The sequence below is a fragment of the Bos indicus x Bos taurus genome, chromosome 15 (assembly GCF_003369695.1).
Source record: "Bos indicus x Bos taurus breed Angus x Brahman F1 hybrid chromosome 15, Bos_hybrid_MaternalHap_v2.0, whole genome shotgun sequence".
NCBI lineage: Eukaryota > Metazoa > Chordata > Mammalia > Artiodactyla > Bovidae > Bos > Bos indicus x Bos taurus.
This window is the reverse complement of record NC_040090.1, coordinates 2,818,532-2,827,386: the sequence shown is the minus strand read 5'-3', so window position 1 is coordinate 2,827,386 and position 8,855 is coordinate 2,818,532. Positions and strand designations below refer to the sequence as shown.

Sequence of the window (8,855 nt, the reverse complement as noted above, 5' to 3'; positions counted from 1 at the left end):
TTGAGAGCGTGCCTTCCAGTCCCGCGTCCAACCTCGAAGGATGTCAAGTTCACGTTCCTCATTTGTGTGAGTCTCTAAAACACATATACTCACCATATAGCATGTGCATTTATTGGTTTATTTTAAATATTTATTTTTATTTATTTGACTGTGCTAGGTCTTAGAGGATGAGGTGGTTGGATGGCATCTCTGATTCCATGGACATGAGTTTGCGCAAACTCGGACAGATGGTGAAGGACAGGGAAGCCTGGCATGCTGTAGTCCATGGGGCCGCAGAGTTGGGCACGACTGAGCGACTGAACAACAAGGTCTTAGTTGGCATGTGGGATCTAGTTCCCTGACCAGGGATCAAACCCAGGCCCCCTGCATTGAGAGCACAGACTCTTAGCCACAGGACTACCAGAGAAGCCCCTATATGCATATTCAAAGATGTCCAGGCTAAATATAATTCTTTATAATTCTAAATACAATACTTACTCTGTCACGAATTGCTTCAGGTTATTAACTTGTGTTTACTGAGTGAAATCTCCTTCAATTGTAAAGTGAGATCATCCTTAGGATGGCTGCTCCACTGTGCAATGGCAAAGACTGAATATGATAATGGATGCAAAGCTGCTTTAGCAACACTCTGTATAAAGTATGGTATTTGCTGTTTCTTTCTTACTTCCTCCCCCTCCTTCCAAACCAGGCTGCTCCTGGCTGGGACGGTTCACAGTCTGACTGGGAAGACGCTATGCCTTCGTCTTGCCAACAAACAACCTCGCAGGGTTTAGCGGGAGCTTCCTCTGCAGGGCCTCCTTCACCTCCTTGTTGCGGAGGCTCTAGATGACGGGGGTGAGCATGGGGGTTATGATGGTGTAGCAGACAGACACTACCTGGTCACTGGTATCGTCGGTGGATCCATGAGGCTGGACGTAGGTGAAATCACGGTGCTGTGGAAGGTGGCAATGGCCAGGAAGTGGGAGGCACACGTGGAGAGGGCCTTCTCCTTCCCAGCTGCCAAGCACATCCTCCCAATGGCCACCAAGGCCAGGCCGTAGGAGGTGAGGACGAGGGCAGCAGGTAGATAGGTAGCCAGGGCAGAGAAGATATAGAGGACCACTCCTGCCATGGCTGTGTTGGCACAGGCCCAGCGGAGAAGGGGTTGGATGCCACAGAAGTAGTGCAGTACCTGGTTGGGCCCGCAGAAAGGCAGGGCAAAGACATTCCCAGTCTCGATAGCAGAATTAGCGCCACTGAAAGCGAGGAAGCAGCCACCAGCTGGAGACAGGTGCCCCTGGTCATGACGGAGCCGTAGTGGAGAGGTCAGCAGGTGGCCGTGCAGTGGTCACAGGCCATGGAAGCCAGCAGGAAGCTCTCAGCTGTGGCGTGCATCACAAAGAAGGTCATCTGGACCAAGCAGCCCTTGAAGGGGATGGACCTGTCAGAGGCCAGAAAGTCGACCAGCAGCCTGGGTGTGACCACAGAGGAGTAGCAGATATCAAGGAAAGAGAGGACGCTGAGAAAGAAGTCCACGGGACTTCGGAGGCAGGACTCCATGAGGCTGAGCGCCACCATCCCCAGGTTTCCCACCATGGTCATGACATAGATGAGCAGGAAGCCTCCAGAGAGAAGCTTCTGGAGGTCTGGGTCGTTGGAGAATCCCCGCAAGATGAGCCGGGTGACGGGGGTGTAGTTTCCAGTGGCCGGGCTAGTTCTCCAGGCGTCACCTGCAGAGGTGGCAACTGATCATCACTCAGACACTTACTACTTCCATAAGTTTGAGCAGCTCACTTAACCATTCTGAGACTCAGTTTCCCTAACTGTAGGACAGGTGATTTATTCTAACCTGTTTCACGAGGTTTCTTGTAAGGATTCAGTTGGATCCTGCATGTAAATTATATAGCAGAACTAAATTTGTGTTGATAAGAATAATATTGCTGTTCCTTCTTCCTCCCCTCAATGTAATTACTGGCTCTACAAATAATTAATCTTTATTTTCTGTTTGGTTTCATGAGGAGAATTATAACTACCTTTGTGGGGAAAAGACTAGTTTTCTATCCCTAGACTACTTAGGGATAGTAGTAGTCTTCTTTTTTTAACAGATATTTTTGCTGAGTGTGTCCGCTTGTGCAAGGTACAACGAGGAGGAACGCCAGGCGCGTGTAAGTCCTCTTCTGCAAGATGCGTGGGAGAGTCACGCTCTATTGGACAGGACATGAGCTGTGAAGGCAGACAGACCCCCGTCTTCATTTCAGCTCGCCTCTCACTGGCTGTGTCTCCTTGGATAAGCTGTCTTTGAGTCTTGTTTTTCTTACCTGTGAAATAGACATCATGTATCTACTCAGGACTGCTCTGTGGCTTGGGTGAACTGAATGAATGGAAAAGCTCTGACTGTCCGGAGCACAGTGAGTCATCAGGGAAGGTGAGGTGCCTTCCCCACTCTCTCGTGCCTGCTTCTACACAGGCAGGTCACAGGACGCAGCACTGAAAGGCAGGGTCCTGGCGGCGTGGCAGGATCCAGGCACACGGCTCAGACTGGACGCTTCCGGTCCCGCATCCCTGCTTCTTCACCAGGGCCCTCGGCATTTTTCATATTCACTCTTCCCTTTCTACTTCTTGGTTGAAGGACTTAATTTTGCACAAATGAAGACTCTCTGGTCCAGAATGAATATTAATGGTTTTCTTTTTCTCTCATAAGATGACAGCCAGATTCCTTTGATGCACACACACTCACACACACATACACCCACACACTCACACACACACTCACACACACGTACCCACACCCACACACTCTCACACTCATACACAGACTCACATACACTCACACTCACACACACACACACTCACACACACGCACCCACACATACACACTCTCACAGTCATACACAGACTCACATACACTCACATTCACACATACACTCACACAGACACACCCACACCCACACACTCACACACACTCTTACACACACTGACACACACACACTCATACACAGACTCACATACACTCACACTCACACACACATATACTCACACAAACACACACACACATACACACACACTCTTACATTGACACACACACACTCTTACACTGACACACACACACACGGAGTCGTTCAGCTCTGGGTTTAGGCTGAGCGCCTCCATCCTGCTTCCCAGTAAGTGAGGGCTCTGGTCCTCCTCTCCCGCTCCCCCTTTCTCACCATCTTCCCTGGTCCAGACAGACTAGGTTCCCTCCTCACCTACTCCTCCCGCCCGACTCCCAGAGGAACACGTGAGTCCTTCAGAGGCCCATCTACGATAATCCTCACTGACGACGGCCTTGACTGACAGCCTTGCAGACGGACCCGAGGCTCCCAGCTAGCGAAGAGCCTGCGGATGTCCTCCATGACGCCTGCGAAGTCCTGCCTCAGCCCTGCCAGGGGCCTCCCCTCACCCAGCGGAATTCCCTCGTGTGTGCTGCTGCAAGCTGGAGGCTGACTGTGACTCACACAGATGCATTTAGACTCGCTTATCCAGGCTTGGTCAACGTTTCCGAGACTTTCTTTCCCCCCTCCTGGGTTGTTTTGTTTCTCTATCACACTGTAACTTCTGAAAGCAGAGACTGTTCTAGGTTTTGTATCAAGAGAATAGCAAATATTTGAACAGTTACAGTTATGCAAGAATATTTGAACAATTGAGGTCGTTCAGCAGTATTTAAACAATTACTTTTCAGAATAGCATAAAGCATGACTTTGACCATTTAGGATCTTGAAATAATGTTGAAAGCAAACTGACTCCTGTGACTCAGGAATAAAGGAGCCTTCGAGGACCCTTTCTAGTGACCAGCGAGGGCTTCAGAAAGAGAAGGGACGGGGCTGGACCTTGACAAATCAGGAAGGGGGAGCCTTGTGGAAGAGATGAGGGTGTGCAACAGCCTGGAAGTGGGAATTAATCTCCTCTGTAAACGTTTACTGGGCAAAAAATGCATGGCAAGGACAGTTTGAGCCTCAGTTTCCTCAGTTTCCACGAGGTAGAGAGATAGCATGTGTCACTATACTTAGCACGGTTCCGGAAACAGGGTAACACATTAACTTTCACGCCACTCCAAGTTAGATTAGCAACACGTAGTGGGCAGGACCCCTGAAGGCAGTGGGGTCTCAGGAAATGCTTACAGGCTGGCAGAGTAGGGGGTGGGGTGTGTCCAGATTTGGGGGAGAGGAAGGAGGAGAGAACAGGTGACCTCAGCTCTCTGAACCAGCTCTGGTGGGGGAACTCAGTAGGACGTCCGATGGACAATCACCCACCTCAGCGGGCAGTGCTCCCACCTGGCACAGCTCCAGTGGGAACTCAGGATCCTCCCCACCAGGCACTCGGGTGTTCCAAGACTCACGTCCACTCCAGCCTGTGTCTTTGGGCTTCTCTCTAGAGCTGTTTCTGGACTCAGAGCTGATGGCAGGCACCCGGCTCAGGGGAACAGGGAGTGGCCCTCAGGACTGAAGCCGAGGCCGCCTCCGCTCCTGCCAGTTCATCAGCTGGCTCTGCCCCTCATGACCCCAGGTGCTGTGGCGGCTCAGAGCTCAGGGAGGCCCTGAAACACACCGGGCCCACCTCCTCTCCTGGGACTCTGGGAGGGTCAGTCTCAGGGCAGAAGGGATGATGCCCTGCAGAATCTGGTCACTTGGTTTGGCCTTGAGGCAGAGGAAGTTAGGGTCTCCTTGAGGAGCTGGTGCTGGTGGTTCCACCTTGGCCGCAGGGAGACTCAGAAGGAGAGGTGGGAGCCGTCCAGCTTCCTCCCTGGACTCTGAATTCTGGGTGAAGAGACATTATCTTGCCCCCTGTGGGGGCTTTCTGGAATCTGGAGGCCAGTTTTCCCAGCTAGTCTACTAAAGAGCCCAGGGGACCTTGGCTGGACACTGAGGACCTGCCCTGGGCTCCAACCCTGGAGGACAAGTTGGTGACGCTGAGCTCCACGGAGAGTGAGTCTAGGGCGGGTCAGGCCGTGCTGAGCCCCTTTCCTTGCTGTTCCTGTGTCCCAGCCGTGGTGGAGCCCTGAGGGGGTGGGCACCCTGGGGCAGGCATCCTGGGGCCTGACCCTCTCTGGGAAGCTCTCCTGGCATCAGCCACCAGGGACTCATCTAAGGAGGCGCTGGGAGCCTTGTCAACAGAATGGGTGGTTTATTTATATTAGCAATTTAGAAAATTGTATTTTCAGAAACAAAGCTAGCATTTAAGCACAGGAAATGCCAATGGGTGTAAGGAGGAGCCAAGGGAATGGTTAACCAGGAGCAAAAATGCATTCGGATCATCTCCCAGCTGTGGCTTTCCCCCTCTTTTCCTCTTTCTGACTCTGCTTTGTGGGTGGTGGGGAGAGGGCCTCCTCTCTATTTGTCAGCTGACACTGCTCCCCTGAGCCTGTCCCTTGATGGCTCAGCTGAGGCTCCTGGAGTAGGGGTGGTGGAGGTTCTGGAATCATGAGTGTTTGAACTGAAGAGAAGTACAGAGCATCTGGCCCTGTGAACTCCTGGCTGAGATGCGATGGTTCCACTCTGCTCTGAGTCAGGCCTGGATTTCCCAGTGGGAAGACCAGGAGCAAAGTCTAGGCATCAACATGAAATAAAAAATATATATGGTCATTAAAATAAAGTAGCAGGACATGGAGATTTTCTTTAAAATAATCTGGATGGGTCCATGGTGAAAAATGTAAACAACATTTTGAAGATAATTGACAAGATCTTAATATGAACTGTGAATTGGATAACAGTACTGTATCACTCTAAAATGTCCCAATTTTGATAACTCTACTGTCTGTTCTTGGGAACTGCTCATTAAAGTGTTTAGTGACAAATGGTTTTGAATAAATTATATGTGAATATTTAAAGTGTTTTATATTAAATAAGTGGAGCAAATTAGAAACAGTAACTCCAAAGGACACAATGTTCTTATATTATTCTTGCAAGTTTAAAAATTGTGTTAAAATACATTATAAATGTAAAATATTAAACTATATTGAAAGAGTGAAAAAAAATCTGGGTGGGAGAAGTTGTAATAGTAGTGAAGCTATAAATTGTTCATAGTTGAAGCTGGAGGATAAGGACGTAGGCACTTTGGGGTTATTTTTTTCTGCAACACAGGTATTACTTGCATTTCTGTGGGGCAAAAATCTGTAAGTTAATATCTATAGTAACTTCACTGAATCTGGAACTTTTAATAAATAGTAAACAGTGAATGAAAGTAGATTTATTTTCCTAAATTAATCTTCAGGAGGTCTTGTTAGGTAATGTCTTAGAATGACCCTGAAAAGACATGCTATTCACTTTTTCCCATTATTTACAAGTTTTGGACAGTTTTTATTAGCAAGTTTATATTTCTACATTTTAATACAGTTATGAATTAATAAATAATATTGATGATCAGTTCAGTTCAGTTCAGTCGCTCAGTCGTGTCCAACTCTTTGTGACCCCATGAATCGCAGCACGCCAGGCCTCCCTGTCCATCACCAACTCCTGGAGTTTACTCAAACTCATATCCATCAAGTCGGTGATGCCATCCAGCCATCTCATCCTCTGTCATCCCCTTCTCCTTCCGCCTTCAATCTTTCCTAGCATCAGGGTCTTTTCAGATGAGTCAGCTCTTCACATGAGGTGGCCAAAGTACTGGAGTTTCAGCTTCAACATTAGCCCTTCCAGTGAACACCCAGGACTGATCTCCTTTAGGATGGACTGGTTGGATCTCCTTGTAGCCCAAGGGACTCGAAAGAGTCTTCTCCAACACCACAGCTCAAAAGACTCAATTCTTCTATGATAGTAGCTACTATTTGTTGACCATTTATCTATGCCAAGCAGTCTCTTAAGGGTTTTACATGTATTAAGTGCGTTTTAGTTCCTCAATACTAATATTAGGTACTATTTTTATTCTCATTTAATAGTTGAAAAAAACTGAGGCACAAATCCCTAAGATCATACAGATAGAAAGTGGCAGAACTATGATCAATCCCAGACTGTCTGGTATCAGATTGTACATATTATTTGCTGTTTCATTCAGGTGCAAAATCAAATTAAGTGTTTGTATCATATTTGAGACTTCACAATTTTTTTTTTTTTTTTGGATTCTGAATTGTATTGCTTCTCTCTTTCCTTTCCTTCTAAACATAAAACATTTAAGTACAAAGTTCGGATTTCTAGGATTCCACTTTCTGAAACATTTTTCAGGAAAATATTTCCAAGAGAGGCAGGGATTACCTGAATAGGCAAATAACTTTCCTAGGTCACCCCAGAATATCTAAGTAAGAATGATCAAATCACCAAAGCATCCATTAGTTTTCTATTTTTCTTGTGGCCTTTGGCCCATGCAGTTGCAGGAAGAATTGGAAAAGGATCAATTCCTGGGAGTCTGTTCATTTAATGCCTTGGGGCAAAGGCACAGAAGGGTGGAGAGAGCACTGGATTTTGAGTATAACTATCTGGGTTTGGTTTCAGTTCTTTGTCATCTTTGTGGTCTTCCCTTATATATATACATGGTCTTTGTTTTTATGCTTATTCTGAAAAATATTTTAAAACTACTTGAACTATGCATTTAAAAATGTTCTCAATTGTAAAATATACTTGCAAAAGTGTATAAAATCAACCCCATTTGAAGAACATTGTTAAACACCCATGTATGCCCTATTTGGGGCTTCCCAGGTGGCTCCGCAGTAAAGAATCTGCCTGCTAATGCAGGAGATGCAGGAGACCTGGGTTTGATCCCTGGGTCAGGCAGATCCCCTGGAGGAGGGCGTGGCAACCCACTCCAGTATTCTTGCCTGGAGAATCCCATGGACAGAGGAGCCTGGCGGGCTGCAGTCCATAGTGGGCAAAGAGTCAGACACGACTGAAGTGCTTTAGCAGGCACGCACTTGCACTGTCTACCTTAAAAATACGTTGCCAGCATCTTTTATGTGGTTATGAGTCACCTGGGGATCATGGTAAAATGCAGAGGCTGACTCAGTAGGTTTGGGAGGATCCCGGGGTTCTGTGTTTCTAACCAGCTCCCTCGTGGCAGAGATGGTGGTGGTCCGCAGATTACACGCTGGGCATCCTGCTCTGAGAACGCTCCTGTGAGCCTCTCCCTAATTTCACCCCCCTTTTCTCCGCAACCAGAGAAATCCCAAATTTTGTGTAACCACTTCTTGCTTTATTTTAAATAGCTTTACCATCTGTGAATACATTTCTAAATATGACAGTTGTTTAGTTTTACTTTTCTTTTAAAATTTTAAGCCTGATGATTTTTAAATGCAAGTTTAAAGGGTTATGTTCCATTTCGAGTTGTTACAAAGGGTGGCTGAAGCTCTCGGCTTGTACAGCGCATCCTCGAGCCTGCCTTCCGCCCAGTGCTTGTCCCTCGCACTCCCCCACCCCTGCAGCGCTCCTGGCCCTCCCCAGCCCGGCTAAGTCACTTTAGTCGTTCGTGTTGGACTCTTTGTGACCTACGTGGACTGTAGCCTGCCAGGCTTCTCTGTCCATGGGGATTTCCAGGCAAGAGTACTGGAGTGGGTTGCCATTTCCTCCGCCAGGGGATCTTCCCAACCCAGGGATCAAACCAGCGTCTGTTAGTTCTCCTGCATTGGCAGGCAGGTTCTTTACCGCCAGCGCCAGCCCTATGAGCCTGCTACTTTTCTGGAACAGTCACTATTTGCTGTATTTTTATTAATAATGCGTTTTAAATTTTATTTATTTGTTTTATATTCTGGCTTCCCTGGGTCCTCCTTGCCGCACGGGGGCTTTCTCTAGCTGCGGCGCGTGGGGGCTCCTCCCTGGCTGTGGTGGGCGGGCTTCTCATTGCGGCGGCTTCTCCTGTTGCCAGGCGTGGCTCTGGGCACGCGGGCGTCGGGAATCTGCGCATGGGGTTCGGTAGTT

The 8,855-nt window shown here is 47.9% G+C and overlaps 1 pseudogene; it reads right to left on the bottom strand.

The window, feature by feature from the left end:
* Nucleotides 1-368: 368 nt before the first annotated feature.
* Nucleotides 369-3,371, bottom strand: LOC113906004 (annotated as a pseudogene).
* Between the last annotated feature and the right edge of the window lie 5,484 nt (nucleotides 3,372-8,855).